Genomic DNA, 27,603 nt, shown 5'->3' with positions numbered 1-27,603 from the left:
ATAAAAGCATGAGAAAACAATGACAAACCAAGATAGTAAATTATTTACCAAAGACGATGGATGGTGGTGAAGCCTGCATCTTATATTTTATCTCATTAGATACTTTTTGAGCCCTTAGGTGAAGAAAAGTGGGAAAGTACATATCTGGAGGCAGAAAAAGTGATCAAACCACAGTTTTGATGGAAGATTCTCCTTTTGTCAGTGAGGAGTGTGTTAATAACATATAAGAAGTTATTCATGTGTGCCAAAGAGAGGAAAAATCTAGTATACACTGGGGTCAGAGGAAGAAATGATTAGTTTTCATGAGAAAGCCTCGCAGGAAAGCTAGTTTTTGAGATAGGCTTTGGAGGATAGCTTTCACCAGAGACTGCATGCCAAGGGAATAGCGTGATCAAAGATGCTAGGTGAGAATTTAGGCAACGCCACATAGAAAATTGTGACCTGTGTTTAAGTGCCAGAGAAATCAGTTCAAATTTAGTGTGTGAGTTTTGTGTGCCATAGGATTCATACTAAGAGGTAGTAAGAGGCTTTAGCTTTATTCCATCAGAATAGGGAATTATTATACAATTTTGTTTTGTTTAGGTAGCTGATCTATTTTTTCTTTCTTTCTTTTTTTTTTTTTTTTTTTTTTTTTTGTCTTTTTACTATTTCTTTGGGCCGCTCCCACGGCATATGTAGGTTCCCAGGCTAGGGGTCGAATCGGAGCTGTAGGCCCTGGCCTACGCCAGAGCCACAGCAACACGGGATCTGAGCCGCATCTGCAACCTACACCACAGCTCACGGCAACGCCAGATCGTTAACCCACTGAGCAAGGGCAGGGACCGAACCCACAACCCCATGGTTCCTAGTCAGATTTGTTAACCACTGCGCCACGACGGGAACTCCCTGATCTATTTTTTCTGTTGACTGCATATTTTGAGTCAGAGATAATATTCAAGATGGGACTCCATGATGTGACATTATTAGGTGCAGAAGACAGAGGCTACTTTACCAGCAGTTGATAGAAAAGGAAATTGACTTAAGGCCAAGTACTATGATTTCCATACTTTCTAAAGAGGGCCAAAATCTCCTTTAGATGTATTTTTTGTTCAATTTCTTAAGTATTTTTACTATCCTATATGTGTTTCTTTTATCTATATGGGTCCATGTAGTTACCTGATATCCTGGTTTTATTTTATGAATTTAATTTGCATATATTTGTAGAAATTATTTCTTAATTTACACATGATTTTTATAATCTGTAGCCACATGCACAAAGAAAATTCCAGACAGTAGAAATGGCACATTTGTACAGTTTTGATCATAGACCAATGAATTTCCAGTTAATTCTTAAATAACACAAGACAGTAAAAGATGCCTGTATTCTGTTTGCTAAAAATCATTTTTTTTTCATTGACCTTATGAAATGCATTTATAGGATTGAGGTCATGATAAAACTTTGGAAATTAAGATTCATAGTAGAAATTGCAGACCAATTGAAAGATGATGTCACAAGTAGGCACCAATGTTTCTACTGGGCAAATGATGTTTCTGAGCTTCAGTGATTTCTATGTGTTAATAAACCCCCTACTTTTGCTGTGCTTTCTCTGAGAAACATGTTTTGATTATTTTATGTCCTGATTTTTCACTATACTTTGTTGTAGTTTATTACTTACTTAACACTATGCATCATTCTCTCAGAGTATGAATAAATTTTGTTTTCTTGACCCCAGTGATTATAGATCTAAATAACTCAATGGAACAGAACCGTAGTTGACTTAGAGAAATTTAGATTAAATATAACTTGATCAGCCTAAGTAGAAATATTAAGTATTCTTTTTACTTTTAAGGGCAGTTTATTAGCATTATTACTGTTGTTCTTCTTATTTTGCTTTTAATATGAAGATAATAATGAACTCTTGGAGAAAACCAGTAAAAGTAAACAAAGGGTTTATATTAAATGAAGCAGTCTTGCATGTAATGGAAGGAAGACTGGAAATGTACCATTGTTATTCAATAAATACTTCATGATTGTGCTGAGAGTATATATTATGTTATTATATTCCTTAATAATGTCTTATTTTCTAAGTTATTTTTCTAAAAAGAAAAAGTGTATCCCTTTCTCAAAGGAAAACCATATCTAAGAGGCTCTAGGAAGTCTAATCATGTACAAATTTTCTGTGTTTGAGTATTATTAATTTCTCTTGTCACTTAATTCTTTTATTTATATTCAGTCCTCCAAATGAAACATTTGAGTACTTTGCTTAAACTCACTTATAATGAGCACAGTATTCCTCTAATCTTTCAGGTGTACGAGACACATGCACTAATTAGTATTCAATTTCATTTTCTTCCTTGTCTTGATGAAATGAAAATTGAAATTGCCATTTTAAATTTACACACTCAGCATGCAATTATGGATAGCACCACAGTGTTCATAATTGGTTCTGAATTTAAGGGGTTAGTGCAGTAAATACAGTTAAACAAAAACCTATTTTTTTAAGTTTTTCTGACCTTTATTTCCTCACCTAGATTTTTTTTTCCAAGTAATAAATAACCACCATCTTAAACACTAACCTATTCATTAGCATCCTGGAATATCAATTTTTCTTTCTGACTGCTGTGTTACAAATAAAAACTTTGGGCAGTTATGCAAATGTGTGTTACATTATCTCAAGTGAAAATATAAAAGCTTAGCTAAACCTTCTGGGAAATTTGCTCACTGAATAAGGTCACTCATGGTGATTATTATTTAATTTTAAAAGATAATTGTTTTCCATTCCTGTTGTTTTGTTTTTATTTATAGCTACCTATAGAAAATTTTTCATTTTTTAAAAAACTTCTGGGGTAATTTTGTTTGTATGTGTTTCTGGAATGCATATTCACTGGATTTCCATCCATTCAACAGATACTCACTAAATGAATGTCTACTCTGCAGTCTCTTCTCTACTAGACACTTAGAAAAAAGACAGCTTTTAGGATGCTCTGAGTCTAGGATATAGGATGCTTTTTAGGATGCTCTGAATCTAGAATATAGAAAAGTAAATAGGGTAAACACAGTAATATTACATGGGTGTCCTGATTCTTACATCTTCTGCTAACCCATTTCATTTGAACCATAATGTTTTATTATATCCTGACAGTCTGTTTTTAATAGAGATTTTGTTAAACTAAAATCTAGAATGATATTTATAGAATAAGAAAGGAGAGAAATTCCCATTACACTTAGTATGACACAGCTATAATATTACATGCTAATCTGTTTGATGGATACACGAAGGCAAAGACATAATTTTCCTTTGAAAATTAACTTACCAGTAGTTGTGCCAGTGCTGGTGTTTCATCACTGAGGAAAATAGATTTTGATTTTTCTATTTTAAATAAATCATTACCCTTTTAGAATATGTTAATACAATCTTAATATGTTCCTTTTCTATATGCCACAGAGTTTGGGGGGGATGGAAGTAGTTATTTATCAAACTTAAATGTACACAGAAATCACATGGGTCACTCAATAGAAACTTCTGGATTGTTCCACAGATCTGTTTATTGCTGGTCACCCTCAGAATGTACTGTAAAAACATGTCTCATCAGCTCATAAAGCCTATATTTATACCGTCTGAGCTACATTAGAAATAAATGAATAAGATGCAAGAATAATTTTTCTTGATAATCTGGACACTTTGTTGTTGGAATTGCATGTAGTGATAACAAAAGGATGGAGAAGAAAGAACAGGGAATAAAAATGAGGAGAAATAGTAAGAATTGTCTGACCCACAAAAAGTCTCTAAAGGGAGGCAGAACAATACTGTATATCCTAATTAGAAGAACATCCTGCCTTTGCAGCAATTCCTAAGTAGTTATTATTCATTACTCATAAAGCTTTTAAGTATTTTCAACAGTTAATGTTCCTAAATGGCTATTGGTTTCTTCTTTGTTAGAAAATTTTAAATAGCCCAAAGCAAGACCATTTGACTTTTGTGTTTTATATAAAATATTAGTTAGTGTAGAATATGTGGGCTCAAAAGAGACTTGTGTGAGCACAAATTATGTTACAATCACATTTCTAGAATACAAATTCCGTACGTGGTGGTGGTGTTTTTTTTTTTAACTTTGTGAACAAAGTATTAAAAATGCTGCAAGATAATAGAGTAATCATCTGTTTCATTTTGAAAGCCCATATATAATGTGTGTGAAAATTTCTTATGGCACCTGGAGCTCCTTGAGACATAAAATCTGTTTTCAAAAACATAGAATTTAAGAAGTAGATTTTTTTTTTCTGTTTTCAATTTGTTTTCTAGTTATGGAAAATTTCTATAATTTTCTATAAAATCTATCTTTACTACTTCTTTATTCAAATAGGAAGTATTTTAAGCCTTGGGTTTTTTTTTTTTTTCCTGAAAAAAAACTACATTCTCAGATACACTCCTCTCCATACTAAACATCTAAGGTTAATTACATCTAGACATTAATATATTGCTTCTGATCATCTTTTTTTTAAATAGTAATCCTGGATGAAAAATTACTATTTTTTTAAGTTGCTTATTAGAAGTGAGCATCCACACAAAGTCTATCTTAAAAATGTTACTTTTGAGGAGTGCCCTGGTAGTCTAGTGGTTAGGACTTCGTGCTTTCACTGTTGCGACCTGGGGTTCAATCTCTGGTCTGAGAACTGAAATCCCACATCAAGCTGCTGAATGCCAAAGCCAAAAAAATCACTTTCTAACTTTTAAAAACCCTTAAAATGCCTTTTTAAAGGCCCTTAGCATTAAGTAAAAATGACTGGATACATCTGTTCTGGAGAGTAATATATTTAGTCTAATTATTTGGTCATTTAGCACAGTTATACTAATATGGTACATCTTACTTGTTTATTTGTTTTAAAGGTAGTGTTTTGGATCTGAACCCCAGATTCTCTGAGCTATAGAATATATGATTAAACAGATAGAAATTGTTCCCTAGTATAAAAAGCACTGCATCTAGACTCTCTTCTCTTTCCTCTAAGTTGCTTCCTCCCTATCAGCACCCAGCACCTTGTTGATCTAGATTTCTTACTGTTGCTCAACTTCATCTGGCTATTTTCTGTTACTGTTGTTAGGCACACACACTTAATGGTTCATCTGTTGACCACATACCAATCTTCTTTAGATTCACCTCCTTTATTGCATTTTGTATAAAATGATTCTTAGGAGTTCCTGTCCTGGCTCAGTGGAAATGAATCTGACTAGTATCCATGAGGACCCAGGTTTGATCCCTGGCCTTGCTCAGCGGGTTAATGATCTGGTGTTGCATGAGCTGTGGTGTAGGTTGCAGATGCAGCTTAGATCTGGTGTTGCCATAGTTGTGGTTCAGGCCAGCAGCTACAGCTCTTATTCAGCCCCTAGCCTGGGAACCTCCATATGCTGCAGGTGTGGCACAAAAAAAAAGGACAAAAAAAAAAATTATTCCTAGAATTTCTGCTTTTTAATCCAAAGTCATGACTATAGTGCCCTTTTTTTCCACTCTGCCAACTTGACGTTTCAATCAGAGCAGCTAAATTACTTAACATAAAGGGATATTTGTTTTCCTTTCTGCAAAGCCACTTGACGGTTAATGGTATACCTGGTTTAAATCTATTTCCAGAGCATCTTGAATTTAAAAAAAAAAAAAAAAGAAAAGCTATGTTGGATAGATGCAAATGATTGATAGAAGAATAGAGACTGTTGAACAAAAGAGATTGGAAAGAGAGTGGTTTTCACATAGTAATTATACTGCCCTCAATGGTACTGAAATTGCCCAAACAATTCAGCTTACTCTCTGTGTTCAGCTGTTTTATGCTTATATTCGAATTTTACCATCCAGGCTTGATCCCATGGGTGCCATATGTGGTATGTCTCTTCGCAATATAAGGAATGTCTCACCCATCTGGGCAGCAGAAGAATCAAACTTTCTGTAACCCCAGTGGCACATACTTCCCTTCATAATCACTGCAAACCGCCCTTATAAGCAACATTATGGGCACGAGTAATATTTATAAAGTTGTTTGCCAAGAAGTCTACTAATTACCCTTAGTCTCAGACACCAAAATTTTCATCTTCTTTCCCATTTATGTTTTGTTCCTGAAATGTTTGAAAAAAAATAAATGTTTGTTTTCACTTCTTGCACATTTTTCTGTTTGTTATCGTAATCATACCACCAGAGTTTGAAACTTTAGACAGTACTGTTGTTAAAATAACTGTATCTTCATAGAAAAAAAAATGTTTTAAATACTAGTATCTCCCCAGCTTATGCTATGTCACTTTTACCCTTGCAGGTATGTCAAAAACATATGAACTACATCTATTACTAATATTTATAAAATATAGACTAAAACTAGTTACCAGGAATTATTTTAAGACAATTTTCAACATCTAATAAACCCTTAGTAAATAATTCATTAAACTACCCTTGTAAAAAACTTTTTCATTATACATACGTGCTGTGCGTTTTGGCCATCAGGAAAACATTTGCAACTTGCACATTTACAAAGGTTATGATTTTAAATGTCTAATGGTTCATTTAATGAACCAGTTATTTGTTTGATTGGTTGGTTTGGTTTGGTTTTTAGTGTATACTGGTGGATTGAAATGGAAAGTATCTGAATTGATTGAAAATAAGAACTCCCTCTTGTCATGGAAAAAAATAAAACATTCAAGATTTAATATTTCTGGTTTTGCAATCTACCTTGATAACCTTCATGGCAAATTTACTCTGGTTCCCTCTTGATGTCCCTTCACATGACCATCTAGTGGCCTCTAGTCTATATATCCTCATTTCTTAGGACTAAGGAGTCACCACTCTGAGTTCCTATCATCTCCCAGAGTTTCTTTTTGCAGTGTTTCTCCAGTATTGCTAAATGCACTCATAAACGTGAAGTCCGTGTGAATGTGAATCCAGTGTCAACTTAAGATGTTAAACCTGCTTATGAGACCTGCCCATGGTATATTTGCTTATGAAATTAGAGTCAGCTACTGCCTCCAGTGCAACAGTTTGTCCTGAAAGGACTCCTGTAGCACCTTCTGCAAGGGCAGAGAAGGTCTGTTGGCAGCCTGTCCGAGTCCCTAGGGGTGAGAAATGCAGAGAAGCAACGGGAAAAGTGAGTCTGAGCTAAAGGTTTGATTGTCTCTTCATGTTTCTCTTCTGGGAACTAGTGGGATTACTATTTGGATTGAGCTGAAGGAATCCCTTATTTCCACTGTAGACACTGAACAAATTTGTTTTGCCCCCAAGGCCTCACTGAAAACCTCCTTGTGTTGAAAATGTGACCGAATCCCAAGCCACCTGGACTGATTCTGAAAGCTTTATTTTCTTGAGACAGTAATTAATTTGAAACTATTTCAATTTGGGAGATTTAGTCATTGTTCAAAACTAATTGAAGGAGGTTGAATTTAGGTACAGAAAAAGTTACTCTATTCACTTATACTTAGGTTACAGGTGAATCTCATTCTTCATACTGTGACATATTAGCTTTAAAATAATCTAACAGCTAGCACTATGTGCTGTGTCAACTACTTGCAATGTACTGAATCCATAATGCCAAGTAATTGGCATTGTGCTTTATTCTCAGCATTCAGATCTGGAAATCTAGGCACAGAAAAATAAGTTGTCCAAATTTTCTAATCTGGCAAATGGCATAGATGGGATTTAAACTCAGGCAGTTTATGTGAGAGGCCAGCACTAAACCATTCCTAACCTCTTTTTGAAAGCTCTTGGAAGTGCCCTTTTCCTTTTTTTTTTGGAGGTTGAAGGTGGGTACTCGTAGTAGATATGAGGGAGTCTTGGATTTTCTTAAGGTTCTGTTAAGTATCTCGTATTTTATAAAAATTATATTTGCACATAACAAACAATTCACCTCTAGCCTGAGGCAGTGGTTCTCAAACTTCAACTATGTAACAATGACCTGGAGAGCTTTTTAAATGTTGTCTCCATCCTTAGAGTTACTGAATTAGTAGGTCAGAGTTGTGACCCAGGGGATGCCATAACAAGCAGACACTGCAGGTGGATTGTGATATTGGTGATCCTTAGAAAAAAGTCATAGTTGGTACCCTGTTGGAGCCCACAGTCTAGCGAGAGAGACATACTTCCCCTTGGATATGCCCCTTTCACGATTAGAAGAAACTTAATTAAATAAATTAAGATGATGGATAACAGCCTATTTTCAAAATGAAACATCAGTGTGAAATATTTTAAGTAAAGGATGGCATTAAGACATCACAAATCTAAGACTTAAGCTGCTTTGTTGATATTTGATTATTAACCTGCATGTTTCACTTGTCTGCCTTTAGTGGAACCCCCATTCCTCCATGAACTGGAAATAGTAATGCTTAATTGTTTTCAGAGGATTTTTGCCGTGACATGAGGCCTTCAATAATTAAGCCATAATTAAATAGTAAAAGGACTGTAAAAATATCCACATCTCTAGAAGACCAGGCTTTAAATGTTTTATTGTTAAATTCTCAGCTGGCTCTTAGGAGTCTGTAAGGAAGAAATGTTTATTTTCTGTGCAACCGGAGTATAATGAAAACATCAAAAAGCCATTTACATTTTAATTATTAAAGGTGAATTTAGCATATTCACCATTTTTAAGGATGACATTAAAGAGGTTATTTCAGATGGAGGAAATAGAATGAACAAAGTCACAAGGGAGACGGGGGAACTCAAGGTACCTCAGGGACTGGTTTACTGGACTGAAAAGTTGGGTATGTTGAGGGTATTAGGCAGCTAAAATTCTGCAAAGGTAAGGAGACTCCAGAATGTGAAATGCATCAGTTGACAAAGGTGGCACATGATAGCTCCTGAAGGGTGTTAGCAGGTTATTAATAGTGTCAGAACTAGAGTTAAGGATGACAGCATGTCAGTGGTGTGTATTATGAGAACGAAACACAAAGCCTAGGGCTTACAAGGCATTTAGTAAAATTTTATTGAATGAATGTTTTACTTACTACAGAAGCAAGTCTAGGAGGAGGCACACCAGTTAAGGGGCTTTTAGAACTAACTGTCAGAGGAGGGCCTGAATTAAACTGGCTGCTGTTGAAATAAAAATAAAAGATCAGATTGTGAGATGGTTTGAGGGTGTGTCATTGATTGTCATTGTCATTGAGTTTTGGGAGGGGAGGAAGGAAAAAATAAGAAAAATCAAATTCCAGGCTTTGGATCTTGAGCATGATTTTGGCACCATAATGCAGAAATAGAGAGATAGGAAAAGAGTTGGTCTGCTTAGAAAATAGTGCGTATATCTGGAGCCCTAGTTACTTACTCGGAGAAAATAACAGTATAGAGTCTGCAGTTGGAAAAGTGAGTTTACTGCTCTGTACAGATTGGAAGTGGGTCAAGTGGCCATCACTGCCAGGTGTCACTCTTCTGTGTTGTCATTTGGCCATTTGTGAGTCACAGGGCCATGCCCGATGGAATGGGAAGTTAGGTGGTGTCCACACAAAGTTGAAAGTGATATTCGAGAGGACCGATGAGAACTCTAAAATAGAATATCCTTCCACAGAGTTGAAAGTTTCTTTCTCACCTATTTCCATTTCCATCAAACCAGTTTATAAGACAATAGCTTACCTGGGAGCATCATTGCAGAGGATCCTTGGGAAGTAAAGAACTGAACTTTGAACTTCAGAATAAGTGTATAAGAGTTCTCATTGTGGCTCAGCAGGTTAAGAACCCAACATAGTCTCTGTGAGGAGGGGGGTGCGATCCCTGGCCTCACTCAGTGGGTTAAGGATCCAGTAAAAAGAAAAAAAAAATAGAATAAGTGTATCCATTCTATGTTTTTCTGTTTTTTATTGAGGGCCGCACCCACAGCATATGGAGGTTTCCAGGTTAGGGGTCAAATTGGACCTGTAGCCGCTGGCCTCCAACACAGCCTCAGCAGTGCCAGATCCAAGCCACATCTAAGATGACCTACACCACAATTCAAGGCAAAGCTAGTTCCTTAACCCACTGAGCAAGGCCAGGGATCAAACCTGCGTCCTCATGGATACCAGTTAGATTTGTTTCCACTGAACCATGACAGGAACTCCCCATTCTATATTATTGCCTTTATCAGAACATTTTATTTTTGTACTATATATAGGTTACATTTTCTCCATGTATTTGCTTTTAATGTTGTTATTGCCATGGCTCCTGCTGTTTTCCCCAGAATTGATACATTTAATTAAAATAGTAGCTGTTTCAACTTAACTTTAGTGTACTTCGTATAGATTGTTTAATTTCATTGTGATTTTGGTTCTTGAAAAAATAACAAAGGTCTTTTTTTCCCTCCCGAAATTGGGCTCTCAGCTTTCTTGCTTCTATTATATAGTTAATGCTTCAATAGCTTTGAAGTATTTTTTCTCTGAGTTCACAATAACGGGCTATACTTTCATTTTTCAGATTAAAAAAAAAACTATGTTAACTCAGGTCTCCTTCGTTATTATATTAGTGCTGCTCAGAGAGAGAGTGTTGTTTCAAAAGAGATGTACACTTTTCTATCTTAGTTTTCCTTGTAGGAGCCCAACCAAAGCCAGTATTTTTACATGACGGCCGCTTCCAAGAAGCTCTTAAACTGAAATGTGATTGTCTTGCAAAACAAAACAGCAAATAAGACATTTTAATATTGCCAATAGATCTTAGCTTTTCCTTTCTTAGGAGCATTAACCCAGATTTGTAAAGATGTATGTAGACTTGAAAGAAGAGTACATTACACATTTTTTAGACGGTTTTCCTTAGTTTCAAATCTTCTGTAGATGAACTAGTATTCATTCAGCAGCTCCTATTTACGGAGAACTATTTAGGCAGTACACAAGTTTTCTATACCTATGTAGAGCTTATTTAAGTTAATTAAACGTTTTAGATGCTCTTATGCACAAAACTTTTACTTCACTTTGTGGACATTCGAGAGGGAAAAAATCCTGTTTGATTTAATTCATTAAACAATTGAACTCTTAACCACATACTATGGGAAGAGTGGAAACTTAACACTGAATTCCAGCCAGCTGGGACTTCTTGAAATCCTCCTGTTTCCTAGGCTTAGAAAAAACATCTTCCATGGAGTTCCCATTGTGGCTCTGTGGTAATGAACCTGACTAGTATCTATGAGGATGCAGGTTTAACCCCAGGCCTCGCTCAACAGGTTAAGGATCTGGCATTGCCATGAGCTGTGGTGTAGGTCACGGATGCAGCTTGGATCTGGCATTGCTATGGCTGTGGTGTGGGCTGGCACCTGCAGCTCCGATTCAGTCCTAGCCAGGGAACTTCCATATGCTGCAGGTACAGCCTAAAGGAAGGAAGGATGGAAGGAAGAAAGAAAGAAAGGAAGGAAGAAAGAATAAAACATCTTCCAAACTGACCTCCAACTCCATTTTGATTAATAAATTCATTCATTCAGTATATTCATTGAACATTTCCTTTGTGCTGGCTAATTGCTCTTCTCGATGCAACTTTCTCAAGGAAGCCTTCCCTGACTCATTTCTTCACCTCAGATTAGATATGATTCTCCTAATACAGGTTCTTAAAACTTCTTGTTCTTTTTTGCCTAGTGCTTATTGCAGTTTATACTTAAGTGTATACAGGCGATTATTTTATTTAGATAAGCTGCCTTAGAGTAGGGGTACTGTCTGTTGGTACTTTGTATTCTTACCAATCCCAGAGACTAAACTTTTAATAAATAAGAATAAATATGTCATCATAATTTTTCAGTATCCCCAAGAACTATGTAGTTTTTATTTGCTCAGTAAACAAATTAACAAATAGTGTGAAGATAAGCCACTTTACTTGTAAATCTAATACAAATAAAACACATTTGCCTAAGCAGTTATATTCTATGGTGAAGCAATATGGTTGGTGTTCAAGATCAGTGGTTCTGGATTCAACTGGCCCCTATCACTTTAAACAAAGTCACTTAACACCTTGAAGATACAACTTCTTTATATATAAAGTCGTAACAAAAATGGAGTGACTTTTTAGGACTGTTGTCTTATATGATGGATGTTGTCACGTATTGGCTGCACAGCAAGTGACTAATAAATGTACATTCTCACTCATTCAACACATGTTCACTGAGAGTTGTAGCCAAGGCTTTCCACTGTCTTCCAACATCCTTTTCACCTATTTCCATGGCAAGAACATTAGTAGCTAATAAGCATGTTTTACCTCAGAATAGAGTCTAATTCTGTATAAGACTGTGTATCTCATTCAGTGGAATATTCTGTATATCCTATATAAAAATATAGTCTTTTAGGCTATGTTTCCCAACCTCTTGTTCCACTAGATGTGGCCATGTAACTAACAAATGACCAGAAGCATATAAGCAAAAATGTTATATGGTGGTTTCTGAGAATCGGCCTTGAGACAACACCTAATGCCCTCCTCTTCCCCTTCATCCCTCCTTCCATCCTGCTGCCAAGAACTCAGATGCTGCCCTCTTGTACCATGAGATCAGGGTTCTGTACAGTGGCAACAAGGCTATATCAGCCCCTTCTGCCTAGTCACACATTTACACAAGGAAGAAGCCAAGTTCTTTCTTATTTAAGCCACTGTTAGTTTGGGCTTTCGTCACTCACAACTGAACCAAACTATGCTTAATAGGAGTCTGCAAATAGCCTGTTCAATATTAGATCCAAGGCAGAATGTATCATTGTCATAAGAATAATTTTTAAGTGTCCCACGAAGTGCAAAGGAAGCTATTTAAAATGAGACTCAAAGAGCCGATAACTTTTCAGACTGCTGCAATAGGTGAAAAATGTCTTCCAGATAGGTAGACATAGCATAAGAAGAATTACCTTTTTGTCCAGCCTTATCAGACCCTCATAAATATTAGTGGGTGCTCCACCTCCTGGCCTATCTCTCTTGCTCTCCTCTGCACTTGGGATGGCCATTCATTCCTGGCATGTGTCCTTGGACTGCACACTTGACCTCTCTAGATCTTAGTTTTCTATTTTTGGTCACTATTAATTGATATTTTCTCTTTATTTTCATGACGAGACATTTGTCCCTTTATCATTTAGAACATTCTTCTCTCAATTAGTTGTTTGTGTGCTTTTTCCTCTTTAGATTGCATGTGACCAATGTAAACATCTTTTCTGCCTTTCCATTTACGGTCTTTTTTCTGTCATCATGTTTGTAAGTTATAGACATGCAGTAAATATGGGATAAATTAAATACATTTAATGATTATAAAGAGCTAGATGCACGGGAGATAATAACTGGAAGTATAGCTGGAAATGTAAGTTGCTATGAAATGATAGAAATTTGTGCATGCTCAACTGGAAAATATATATGTTTTACTATACATGTGGTTGGGAACTATTGAAAGTTTGAAAACAGAGAAGTGATCTAAGAGTAGAGAAAATCTATACCTCAAGCCACCAGGGGAAGAAAAAAAAAGTCAAGTGTAATTTAGTTTGCCTAATTTTGCATATCATAATAATGTAATTATGGTATTCTGTTATTGGAAATTTTATATCACTTTTTATATCACTTTTTAAGTCATGTAGTTATGTATCCATATAGTTATGTATCCATTATAAATTAAAAATTTAAGTGTCCCATGAAGTGCAAAGGAAGCTATTTAAAATGAGACTCAAAGAGCCAATAACTTTTCAGACTGCTGCAATAGGTGAAAATTTTAAAAATTTTATATCACTTTTTAAGTCATGTAGTTATGTATCCATATAGTTATGTATCCATTATAGTTATGTATCCATATTTTTAAATGCATATATGTAATATATAGAAATAGTTTGATTCATGAGTCATAAAATTAACTGTAAAACTAGAGTTATGGATACAATTTTATATGAATAAATTTGGCTAGAGATAAAGTATGTGTAGCTCTTGATCATTAAAAATACATTGTTTTCTAAATTTTGATTATAATCTATGAAATTACAAATATAAAAGAATGATACTCTTCCATTAAAAATAACATATTCTTTAAAATTTTTGAAAATGTTAGATCAAATGGTATTATAGTATTTAATTAGGGGAAGTAAAGATAAAAAGTTTATGGATGATAAAATCATAACATGTTTTAAAGATTTCCTATTGCCAACATCTGTTCAGCAAAATTACTATTTTTAAATAATGAGATATATCCTCTTTTCATCCTTGCAAATTTCAAATGCTTTAATTCTTTGCCACCCATAATTCTTTTTTAATGGTGAAATTGTGTTTCTTTGAAAACATGTAAAAATTGTCTTTCTGTTTTATTAAAGCGCAAATGTTGGACAAGAGAGTAGAATTTTTTCTGTCAAGTAGAATTTTGCTCTTTGTGTATTCTTCTCCTTACTTCTAAGGGAGCAGAGATGACCCAAATTCCCCCATCATCTTCCCCTGGTGGCCCATACAGAAGACCAGAATTGTCCAATTTATTTCTTAGGTCTAACATAAAGAGCAAAGAAATAGTATAGCACGTGTTTAAAAGCACTTTGAAAAGTAAAAGTTAATTAAAGAAAGGAGTCTCATAGGCCTGATCAGTGTGAATTAAATAATCCTTTCCTTCGTTTCATTGCTTTTCTACATTTGTGAATGAGAAAATCAGCTTTCCTTTTTTCCCTGGAAAGAACAGTAATGGTAGCAAACAATTTTTGACTGCTTGAAGATGCTAGGTGTCCAAGGGCCAACTTCACCGTTAATATTCAGACAACCCCTGTGAGTTAGATAGGATCTCATTACCATTGTATGTGTGAGGAAATTCTATTTTATGAGGTTTATGGACCTTGCCCAAGGCTAGGTTAGGAAGTACCGTGGCACAGACAGGTTTCAAGCATGGGTTTTCAGAAGAATGTCTTAAGTACAGGGGTCTTCTTCCACCCTGAAGAAATTGAATTCCTGTTGTTCCTTCTAATGACTCTTGGTGCAGTATCTGGTCCTGGTGATTCTTATCATTGATCAGCCCCTAAAAAGGAGGGGTCTGTCTTCACATCCTAAACACATGCAGTACAGTACTTCCAATGGCAGGCTTTTGATTTTCCTTGTTTCTCATCTTTCCAGTGTTCCCAAAGCATCATCATTCTCCCAACACCTAATAATGAAAATGGTCCCAAATTCAACACATCCCGTCCCAGATTTTGACTTGTTGAAAAAACTCTGATTTCAAATTTCAGGGTTTGTTTGCTCAAAAAGGGATTCAAAACATTAAAACAGCGTAAGACATTTCACCTTCCATATTTTGTTTTAAAATAATTAGATTTTTTAAGTGCAAGTGTCCATAATTTCCATGGAAATATGACACAAATTATAAATTAATCTTTACTCTAGAAATGTATAAGCAGGTAAAAGGATTAAAAGTTATTATTTGCTTCTTCTAAGAAAACTTCATTATAAACTGAAATGAATCTTTTGCATTAGGCTGCATTTTAGGATACTATGGAATATTCCCAGTGTGTGTCCGATTTCTGAGTCATATTAAAAACTTACTTTGAAACTAGATTATCTGGTTGGCTCAGGTAATAGCATTTCTAGCAGCTACCTTTAGATCTAGAATAACAATTTTATAATAAGTAAAAGTAACCAAGCACTATTTAGTTTGTCTATTTAATCAGAAGTTTGGGGAGTTCCCATGGTGGCTCAGTGGTTAACGAATCCTACTAGGAACCATCAGGTTGCTGGTTCGATCCCTGCCCTCACTCAGTGGCTTGAGGATCTGGTGTTGCTGTGGGCTGTGGTATAGGTCGCAGATGTGGCTCGGATCCCGGGTTGCTGTGGCTGTGGTATAGACCGGCAGCTACAGCTCCAATTAGACCCCTAGCCTGGGAACCTCCATATGCTTTGGGTGAAGCCATAGAAAAGACAAAAAGAAACAAAAAAAGCAGAAGTTAGGAATCCTGAAGTTGTCCTCAAAAAAAGTCATGAAATAGTGGGTCTGTTCCGTTATTGCTCACAACATATGCTAATATATTCTAGTGTGACAATGAAATTTAATTTCTAAAACTATTTAATTTTATTTTTGAAACAGATGTAAGGTCATACTTATTTAGATTAAAATAAAGCCAGAAGAACACACAGAATAGAGAACACTTGAGTTATTACTTGGTAATAGCTGCTGCATCTGTGTCCCAGAGGTTTCCATTCTTTATATTTAGCCCCCTGATGTCTCTTTTGGGTTAATTCATTCATATTGCTCAATGCTAGAAAATAATATCCTCGAAAATTTGCCACTTTGTGTGCTGGAACATATGTTTGCTTAGACTTTTCCTTTCACTACATAAAAATGAAGAGTGTCACAGTGCTCTGCTTCCCTTTAAGTTTTTATTACGTGATATTCGTTTCTCTTTTGATGTTTAATTGATCCCATGTCATCATTTTAAATTTCAGGACACTTACTGCCACTACCAATAATATCTTCTTTGGAAAGATATAGAGTGTTTCCATAGCAAAACTCTGAACCCACTATTCTGTTAGCATTGTTGTTATCTATAACACAGTAAAATAAGAAAAATTAGGGAACACAAGGGATCGTGCATTCTTTTCTACTCTTTTTGTCATTCTGATAAGGATATGAATGGCAGGGAGATCTCAGCTTTAGATAAGACTCTACTTAAAATAACAGGAAAGCCTATCTTTATTTCTTCTTTTCTGATTCACTCAGTACTGTGCTCAGTCACATTCACTTTGAGGTTCACTTAGCAAGGAGATGGTTGAAGCCCAGGAGAACATTCACGTGGACCTCATAGTGAAATTCCTTGCCCTGGTTCCTAGGTCACCTATTAGAAGTAATGTACATCTCTTGATATTTGTCATAAAAATTATTTTAATTGATAAACTTTAAAATTTTTTTCAACAGGCTTATTTCTCTCCCTTCCTCTCCCTCCCTCCCTCTCTCTCCCCCTTTGTCGAACAGGTGATTGCCCACTTCACATCCACACATGATCTATTACTGTTAACACTGACCACCTATAAGAATTGAAGAAAGTCCAGTTTCTCACCCACAGCTTCCCTCCTTCCTCTCCCCTCCATGGCCCACCCCCTTCTTGAGCATCAAGGATTTTTTTTTTTTCTTTTTAGTTGTACCATATCAGGCTTCTTTGCAAAATAGAGATGAGCAGTGACCTTATTTTAATTTTTTCTAATGTATTTTTATAAAAATATAGTTGATTTACAATGTTGTGCCAATTCCTACTGCACAGAAAAGTGACCTAGTCACTAGATAATATACCCTAGATAATATACCCTTTCTTATATTATCTTCCATCATGGTCTAACCTCAAGAAACTGGATATAGTCTCTGTGCTATACAGTATTTTCTAATGTATTTTTTTGAAGTTAGTCTTTCTCCTCATCTGCTGTCATCATTTTCACTTTTTATTCCTCTTGTTTCTTTTCCATGTTCTGTTATTTAAGGTTTCTTTTTTCTTCTTCCTTCCTCCCATCTTCCCTTCCTCCCTTCCTTCCTTCCTTTCTTTCTTCCTTTCATCTTTTCCTGAATTTATTCTGTTTGCCAGGCTTTTTACAATGTCTGCTTTAATTCTTCCCCTAGCCATATAATGTAAGCAGGAAAAAGACAAGAAAAATCTAAAGAGAACATGAATTAAAACCCATGCTTCAGACCATAAAACTTTATTTATGAGATTTCTAACTACCTTAATATAAACTTTTGCATCTAACTTAATGTAAGATTGAAGTCTTTAAAAAGAATAGCTGCAATTCAGTTTTTTCCTGAATGTGCAGCTGTAAATGCTAAAGGATGTGAAGAAACATTAACCATAGACGGTACCAAGAGGGGGGGGAAAGAGTATAATATATTGAAAGCCCTTCAGAAACAGGTGGAAATTCAGAGGAAATTGTTATGTCAGACCAGGACTTTGGGAACCAGTAGATCACACCCATGATGCTGTGTTGCTTCTGCTGCATGCTGTTTAGTGAATGAGGTGTTTCACTTTGGAAATTTTACCAGGTGCAAAAAGTCATAAAGAGATGATAGTTTTTATGTTTATTCATGTATGTTCTTTTCCCATGTTTTTTTAAAGAAGACAGTTAAGGTAATTGAACTTATGTTAAAGGCTGACCAGCATTCAGGATAGTGGAGAACACTTTAGAAGCCCTCTTAGCTGGCTCTACAGAACTAAGTATTTGGTTAGTTCATGAAAACCGATTAAAAGGAAAAAAAGTATTTAAATTATATTTCATCTTTTAGATGAATCACACCCATAAATCATTATTGATACTTCAGGGTTGTTGGTTTTTGTTTTTTTTTTTTTTTTGCTTAATCATACTAGCAAAATTATTCAAGCAAAAAAATCCCAGATATTATTCATTTCCCCAGTATTATCAATTACTTCCCGTAATTTGCCTTTTCAATATTTTTCAAAGCTTTTTCACATCTTTATAGGCAAAAAACCCCAAAAATACCAAAAAATAGAAAAAAAACTACTCTTCATTCCCAGTCACATTTTAACACTTATTTTTAATAAAATTACATAATTAAAATAACAAGTTTTTTTGAAAAAAAAAAAAAAGGTTGAGGAACAAGTACAAGTGATGTACAACTAGTGCACAGTTCAGCTGGCAGCAAGGTCAGTGGGCCTGGCAGAGACCAGCCAAAGTGCCAGGATGTGCAGAGCAGCACGTGTGTTTAGCAGTGGGAGTGGAGTATCAGTGGACCATGTTACTGATGATATGGAGGCTGGTGAAGAGAAATTCTGTTATAACTGGACCAGTCACATCGAAATCATGAGCCATGCCCTGCTGGTCTGAGTTCCTCCTGTCATCCTGAAACACCCCAAAAGTCTTCCTCCTGAAGCACGTTCATAATGCTTCCTGCCCCCAAGTCTCCACAGAAGAGGTTAAAGATGCAGTCAATAAAATACTTTACACCAATAAGATAATGTGAATTGTAGGGGAGCTCTCATTCCCTGTCATTTTTAGCCCAGACACTTTTGGTGATAATGTTCCTGGTTGTTTCTAACCCCTTAAGTGACATCTTTACAATCAATATGTTTAGAGATGACCTAGAGGCTCACGTTACTTCTCCTATCACACAAAAGAGATGGTTACCTGGTCTTTTTGCCTAAGGCCTATTTGGATTGCCAGCTCCTAACAGATAGCCCTCCTAGCTAGGAGGATTGCCCTTCCTGTGACCTGTGAAAGCATACTTAAATGAGGTAGAAGCATAAAAAACATCGCGGATAGAAAAAAAATTCATTTAAAAATTTAGAAGTTTAAATACCATCAGTACAAAACGGTTATCTGGAAATTTCAAATAGATACACACACACACACACACACATATAGGTTTTTTCATACTTCTAGATTGCTAATGTTAGGAAAAAGAGCTAATTGCATATATGTCTTTTTGCATCTCCACCAGAGATAGAATGTTAGTACAAAAAATAAAATCTCTGTTAAGATGAAAGTATCATGAATGTTGATGATTTACAATTTCAAGAGTGCTCTAATTCTGTCCAGCTGTACATTTTATAATAATCATACAAAAGTAATGTTTTTAATTCAGCAAAAGGACATCTCTGATGTTCAAGTGAAGTATTCATTTCCTTAAATTGAAAGGTGGTTATAGCTCAGTTGTTTGCTTGAGAAATGTACATGTCTTTTAGTCAATGCAGGAGTGTTTGCATATCTGATGCACAGTAGCAGCAAATTCATCAAGTTATATTTCAGCACTTGTGATGATGGACATATATCAGCCTCATCTTGTCTAGTAGATTCTTTTATTACTTAATATTTCACCTGATACTTTTTATATTTTTATGATAATCCCTAACCCTCATCATTAAGAAAAGAAAAATAAGTGGTTCAAAAATCTCTATTTACTCACACTTGGTGGTAAATTTAAATAAATTTTGTGCAAAACATTGCAACATTGGCGTGCATAATGATTGCTCTAGAGTATCATTATTTAAGTACTATTTATGTAGTACTTTACTGAAATATACTATCTAGTCTTCAAATCTGCATTTTTTTCTATAGCAACTCACAGACTACTCCTTGTTTGTGGGCCTCAGTAATCATGAAATAAAGCATTCAATGCTGGATTTTAACATGATTTCCCTAATAATAAGTTATGAATCAGGCATTTATTTTTCTCTTGAATTGAGCTTATTAAATTAATTTAACAAGGAGATCATTAGTCTGAGTTGACTTTTTGTAATTTTAGTATTGTTGGTTTACAGTATAATATTAGTTTCAGGTGTACAGAATAGTGATTCAGTATCATTATCATTTATATCTCATTAAAGTTATTGCAAGATAATGCCTATCATTCCCTGAGCTATATAATATATCCTTGTTGCTTAACTATTTTATACATAGACATATTCCCATATATCTAACATGCCCCTCCCACCTTCCGTCTTCCATCTTATAACCACTAGTGTGTTTTCTATATCTGCGAGTCTCTTTCTATTTTGTTACATACATTTGTTTGTTTTATTTTATATTCTACATAGTAGTTAAAATATACAGTATTTTTTTTCTCTTACTTCACTAAGCATAATGTTGTTGAGGTCCATCCATGATGCTGCACATGGCAGGATTTTGTTCTTTTTATATATATAAAAAGTTTATATATATATCTCACATCTTCTTTATTCATCTATTGATGGATACTTGGGTTACTTCCATATCTTGGTTATTATAAATAGTGCTATGAATATTGCGGGACATGTATCATTTCCAATTTTTGTTTTCATTTTTTCCAGAGTGGAATTAATTACTGGGTCTATTTTTAGTTTTACGAGGAACATTCAGATTGTTTTCCATAGTGGCTGCACCAATTTACTTTCCCATCAATGGTATACGGGGGTTCCATTTGTCCATCTCCTTGCCAACATTGGTTATTTGTAGATTTCTTGATGATTGCCATTTGGCAGCTGTGAGAGAGGTGATATCTCATTTTGATTTGCACTTCTCTAATAATTATTGATACTGAGCACCTTTTCATGCCTCTTAATCATCTGTATGTCTTCTTTGGAAAAATGTCTGTTCAGATTTTCTTCCCATTTTTTGATTGGGTTGTTTGGGGTTATTTTGGTTTGTTTGCTGATACTGAGTTGTATGTGCTGTTCATATATTTTAGACTGGGTTGGTTTTCATGCCATAGCAGCCTACATCACACAAGAAAATGTAAACCAAAGCTCACAAATTCCAAGGTTAAGAAATGGAAACCTTAGGACAACCAGTCACAAACAGCCACCTAGGCTTTCCCAAATGATGCAACTGCTTAAGCTAGAGCCAATAAGACAATCACTTTGCTTTGCTTCCCCCTCTTCTCTGTAAGTCCTGCCCCAGCTCCTGTTCCTGGAGCCCTCCTAACCACTTCTGGTTTGGCACTGCCCCATTCCAATCAGTTTTTGCTCAAATAAACTTAAAGTTTTTAATATGCCTCAGTTTATCTTTTGACTATCTTCAATTAGCAAATGCTTCCTAGAGTTTCTTCAGAAAGGAATTCTTCCACTTCCCATGCATTACATTTAAAAACCTGAAAGCTTGTCCTTCAATGAAATAAAATTAGAAAGAAGCAAGTAGTTATTTTTGACAAAGTAGGATTGTTTGCATTTTGTATGTGTGTTGTTTTTATATAGTGATACCAACTACCAGTTAGACACATGCTGGAATTCACCACCCATATCACAACTTCTAGTAACAAATTTGAGGTACAGAAGAACAATTAGCTATTCATAAACTACTCTTAAAGCTGGTTGCTTATTTAATACTAGCTTTTGCCTAAATGTAACTATAAATACTTTTAAGATATAATAAGTGTGTTTGAAATGTTTATAGCACTGTATTTTATATTAGGGAATAAGCCTCAGAAAGTACTTTTGTATACAACAGTACTTTTAAATCAAATGGCTATACTTAAGTCCTTTCCTTAAGAATAGAGGAGGAAATGAGAGGAACCAGTGATCCCTTCCCCCATTTAAGATATAATTTGTCAGCACTGATTTGAGGATGAACCTCCTTGTTTCGTGACATTGTTACTCATTTCCTGTCTTCCTGCCCATTCCTCTTCTCTTAGAGAAATGCAACCTAGAAGAGCCAATGTGTAACCTTTCATTTCACTTTTCCTATGTTGATTCAGAAAAGTGAATTGTTGGAAAATGCATGATTTTTTGCTGCATATGTGTGTTTTTAATTTACACAAGTGGTATTATGTATATTTCATTATGTATATTTCACACATTCTTACTTTTTTTAGACTATAAATCTATTTCATCACTTCAGACTCTCTAAAAGTACGCTTTTGTGTATGTGTGCAAGAGCTCACATAAACATAGGTATGTGCATACATACATTTTATGTTTTATATCTCTCTTCCACTAGGGACATTAACTTAAGCTGTTCTTTGCTAACATAAAAAAAAAACTCTACAGGGAGTTCTCTTCTGGCACAGCAAGTTAAGGATCCAGCATTGTGACTGCTATGGTTTGGGTCACTGCTGTGGCACAGGCTGACTCCCTGGCCTGGGAATTTCCACATGCTGCTGATGCACCCAAAAAAAAAAAAAAAAAAAAAAAAAAAACTACAGTAAATATGTGTGTGTATTTCGTATTGATCACCTATTCAAATAATCTTTATGGAAAAATACCCAAGAATAGGTTAATCACCTTTACCGAGAAGTGACAGATCAAAGTAACCATGCCAGTTTATACTATCACCTTTAGGAGAGGAATACTTCACCAACACTTGATATTATCTTTTTTGTTTGTTTTACCATTCCATTGGCTGTAAGTTACCTTTCATTTAATCTGCATTTATTTAATTAATAGTGAACATTTATTGGCATTTCATTTTCTCTGAATTGCCTGTTAATATGCTTTGCTCCATTTTCTATTAGTTCCTTTGTTTCTTTGGAGTGTGTGTATGTGCATGTGTGTTTGTAATAACCCCTTGTATATTTCAGACCAGTAGTTCTCAACTGAACTTATAGTACACATATCTCTTGTGAAGCCAGGGACCCCAAACCCTATTCAGGAGATTCACAGGTCAACACTATTTCCATAATAGCTATAAGACTTTCTTTGCCATGTTCACTTTTGCACTGACATCATAAAACAATGGTGAATAAAACTGCTGGAGCCTTACCACAAATCAGGACAGTAACAGCAAGCTGAATTAGTAGTCTTTGTATTCACCTTCATCATGCACACGTTGGAAGGGGAAAAAAAAAGAAAAAGAAAAATCCAGCTCATTTAAGAATGTCCTTGATGAAACAGTAATGATCATTAATTTTATTAAGTGCCAATGCTGGCTATGTGTTTAATATTCTGTGCGATGACATGGGACTCACTCTTAAAGCAGTTCTGCTGAGCACTTAAGTCTGATGAAAGCACTTGGGAGATGGTGTGCTTTGAGAGCTGAACTACCCCTCCTTTTTTGAATATCCTGTTTACTTCAAAGAACAACTGATAAACCATGACTATTCATACCTGGGTATTTGGTAGGTAATTTCCTTGACAATGAGCCGAGTAGTCCTTCCACATTAAGGAAAACAGTTGATAGTATTTGTTGCTAGATAAAATTTGAAATTTCAAGGGAAAATTCCAATTTTGGAAAAAATGTAATTGCCAGCGTGAGCTGGAGAGCTTTCTATACTTTAAGATTTGTTGGTGAAACTGGTGGTGATATTAACGAATGTGACTTTTTTATGTTATATAATAAAATATGTAACCTTTTAAAGAATCCACATCGCTCAGTGAGCCTACATTTTCCAAATGACCAACACATGATGTTATAAAAACCATGTGTAGGTAAAAGATCCATTCAAAGGGCAAGATAAACCAATAGATTTTAACATAGCAAACATGAGATGTTCACTGATAGATTTCAGATTCCATACTGAAACTAAAATTTAAAAAAATATTGGTTGTCAATTTTTGATGTGGTAGTGAAAAAGAATATAAATACGTATCTGGAGAGGTTATTAAAATACTTCTTTTTCCATCTACACATCTGTGTGAAGCTGGATTTTCTTCCCATACTTCAGCCAAAAAAATATTTTGCAATAGATTTGATGTAGAAGAAACTATAATAACCTACTTATCTTCTCTTAAGTCAGATATTAATGAGATTTAGAATGATTTAAAATAGCCTCAGTAAATTTTTGGCTTTGGACAATTTTTTTAATAAAAATATGGAACTTATAATAGGTTTATTACTGTCATTTTTAAATTAATAAATTATTTTATGATTAATAAAGTTAATTTGATAATAAATATTTCTAAAATTTGTCAGTTTTAACTTCTAATACAATAAACATTGGTATATATACGTCCGTATATCCATATATCAACACCAGGTGTGAGCATATTTGCTCTTTGGGGCCCTCAATAATTTTCGAGAGTAAAGGAGTCTTGAGACCTTAAAGTTTTGAGAACTAGTGCACTAAATATGCCTGTCAGTTTTTGACATTACAAATGTCTTCTCCCAGGCTGTCACCTTTCTATTAACCTTACCTGTGATGTAAGAAACCTTTAATTTTGGAGCCAATTCCACTTTGCCTGCACATTCTGTATTTTGCTGGTCTTGAAAGAACAGCTTCTTCAACTCTGAGGTCACAAAAACATGTTTCTACATTTTCTTCTATTAGATGAATAGTGTTACTTTTAACATTTGGTCTTCAGGACCTTCCAATCCAACTTCATTTTTCTCTACAGAGAGAATCAATTTTCCCAGCACCATTTGCTAAATAATCTATCCTTGACCCACTGACTTGTACTCCTGACTCAAGTGTGAGTATACATTTGGGCCTCTTCCTGGATCCCCTACTCCAGTTCCACAAGTGTATTGATCTGTCTCTGTGCTAGTATCACATTATTTTTAATTAAAGCTGTCTTGTAATGTCTTAATATATGGAAAATTCCCCCCTTTTTTAGCATCTTTTCCAAGATTCATTTGGCTATCTATTAATGAAAATTTATTTTTCAGTGTTTAATACAGGTTTTTAGAATACATTTATCATGGCAGAGAGTGTTTTTTTTTCTGGATTTTGATGAAAACTGCACAGAATTTACAAACACAATTGAAAGAATAAATTTATTATATCATCTCATCCATTGAAATTTATACTGGTGCTCTGTAATGTTCTCTAGTTAAAATAAAAAAAAAATAAATAAGCATTCCCCATTAGGTCATATTGTTTATGAGATAAATTTCTAGATATGTGATTTACTTTGCTATTATAAATAACATCTTATTATCAATCTTGTTTTTGCTTTCATTGTATTTGTATTTTGAATAGATAAAACATCTATACATTACAAATTTAAAAGGACACAAAAGAGTGCAGCAAAAATTCTTCTTTCTCCTCTCTCTTTGGAACCATCATTAACCAGTTTCTTGTTTTCACTTTGACATAATAATTATATATGAGAAAATATGTGATAATTTGCCCTTTTAGTAATATGAACAGGAGTATACAGTGCACACTGTCCTATTGCTGAAGTCTTTTACTCTTTCCACATAATTTCCAGATAATTGTAGATCCTCTTCTTTGATACCACACCAAAACTTGACAAGCAGTAATTTTTTACATCTTCTCCCTGGATCTCTCTTTCTCTCCCCTCCCTTTCCCCTTCCCTGCCTACTTCATTCTTGCTATTTTGTTTTACAACTGAATTGTATTCATTTTCAGGATTTCTCCATAATGATATGGCTTAGACCTGTATTGATAGACATTTTAAATTATTCGTAATTGTGGTCTATTATATACAACTCTACAGGCAACAACTTTTTACTTACATCAATTTGCCTATGTGTGAATATACTTGGGGGCTATGTTCCTAGAATGAAATTGCGGAGTTTAAGAAAATACGCATTTGTTGTTTTATTTCAGATCATTAAATTGTCCTTCATAAAAGACCATGTCATTTATACTCCCACCACATATGTACACACTAACCTATTTTTTTTGCACTTTTACTAATATGGTATAATGTATTTTTTTTTGCTTTTCACTCATGTGAAAGGTGAATTATAGTACCTTGGGGTAGATTTAATTTATATTATGAGTAAGATTATCTTTTCATATGTTTAAGATCCATATATATTACCTTAGATGTCAACTAATGTAATCCTTTGCCCTTTTTTTCATTGTGTTGTGTTTTACCTATTAATACATAAGATTTTCTACTTTCTTTAATTAATCAATTCTGTGCTATGATACAATTTCAAAAATATTAATTCCAGTTTGTCTTTTGTCTTTTCTTCTTTCTTTTTTTTTTAAAACTTGTGTTTAATTTACCAGGAATTTACTCTAGGATAAGATGATAGATATTGATTAAATTTATTTAAGATGTCTATCAAATTGCACCAATCCAGTTATTGAATACTCTATCTTTTCACCACTGATCTGAATTCCACTTATTTCATATACAAAATTACCTTACATAGTGGCACATATAAAGGCAGACCCATCAATAAAACAATACAAAATCAATAAACAGGCTACACTATCACACTATTTTGATTATTTGTATGATATTTCCTATTGATAATTGCCTATTTAGATTAATTATATGTTGACTTTATACTAAGCAAACTTGCAACACTTTTTAATTCATTTTTATTTGTTATTTCTCTTGCATTTTCAAGGTAAATTTTCATATCATCTATCAATATGGGCTATAACTTTATCCCATCCTATTGCCTTTTGGAAAGAGTTTCATAACTTGCCTTTCTGCTCACTAGTTTACTCTTCATCTGTGCTGCTATCACCCCAACTGGGAACTTTATTTACCCTAATTTTAAACTTCATTTAACTTTAATTAAATAGTTTACAGTTGGTTTTTATTTATATGCTTGTTTCTATCTTATGTTTCAAAAAGTCCTTTATCTTTTTAGAGATTTTTAAAAAAATTCTAGTCTTAATCTGTCACTTCTATTAAATTAGTTTTTTCTAATATTAGTTTATTATTATTATTATTACAATTACCATGGTGCTTACATTACACAGAGAGTTTTTTTTAATCACTCAATGAAGTTATTACATTTATAGTTGTACAATGATCATCACAATCCAATTTTATAGGATTTCCATCCCACAACCCCAGTGCATCCCCCCACCCCCCAAACTGTCTCCTTTGGAATTCATAAGCTTTTCAAAGTCTGTGAGTCAGTATCTGTTCTGCAAAGTTCACTGTGTCCTTTTTTTCACATTCCATATGTCAGTGAAAGTATTTGATGTTGGTGTCTCATTGTATGATTGACTTCACTTAGCATGATAACTTCTAGGTCCTATCACTTAGCATGATAACTTCTAGGTCCATCCATGTTGCTAAAAATGCCAGTATTTCATTCTTTTTAATGGCTGAGTAATATTCCACTGTGTATATGTACCACATCTTCTTGACCCACTCCTCTCTCGACGGATATTTAGGTTGTTTCCATGTCTTGGCTATTGAAAATAGTGCTGCAATGAACATCGGAGGACATGTATCTTTTCAAGTCATGGTTTTCTCTGGATAGATGCCCAGGAGTGGGATTGCTGGATCAAATGGTAGTTCTATATTTAGTTTTCTGAGGAATCGCCATACTGTTTTCCACAGTGGTTGCACAATTTACAATCCCACCAGCAGTGTAATAGGGTTCCTTTTTCTCCACACCCGGTCCAGCACTTACTGTTTGTAGACTTTTTGATGATGGCCATTCTGGCTGGTGTAAGATGCTGCA

At 34.7% G+C, this 27,603-nt stretch overlaps 1 protein-coding gene across 2 annotated transcripts in view; it reads left to right on the top strand.

The window, feature by feature from the left end:
• The window catches only part of EDIL3 (EGF like repeats and discoidin domains 3), a 431,432-nt gene that overhangs the window by 280,942 nt on the left and 122,887 nt on the right, over positions 1-27,603 (top strand). The window lies entirely within an intron of this gene.

The sequence above is a fragment of the Sus scrofa genome, chromosome 2, assembly GCF_054392235.1.
Source record: "Sus scrofa isolate SSC_HxYL_T2T_F1_AM1 chromosome 2, Sscrofa_HxYL_maternal_Yorkshire_Landrace_v2.0, whole genome shotgun sequence".
Taxonomy (NCBI): domain Eukaryota; kingdom Metazoa; phylum Chordata; class Mammalia; order Artiodactyla; family Suidae; genus Sus; species Sus scrofa.
This window is presented reverse-complemented; position numbering and strand designations above follow the sequence as displayed.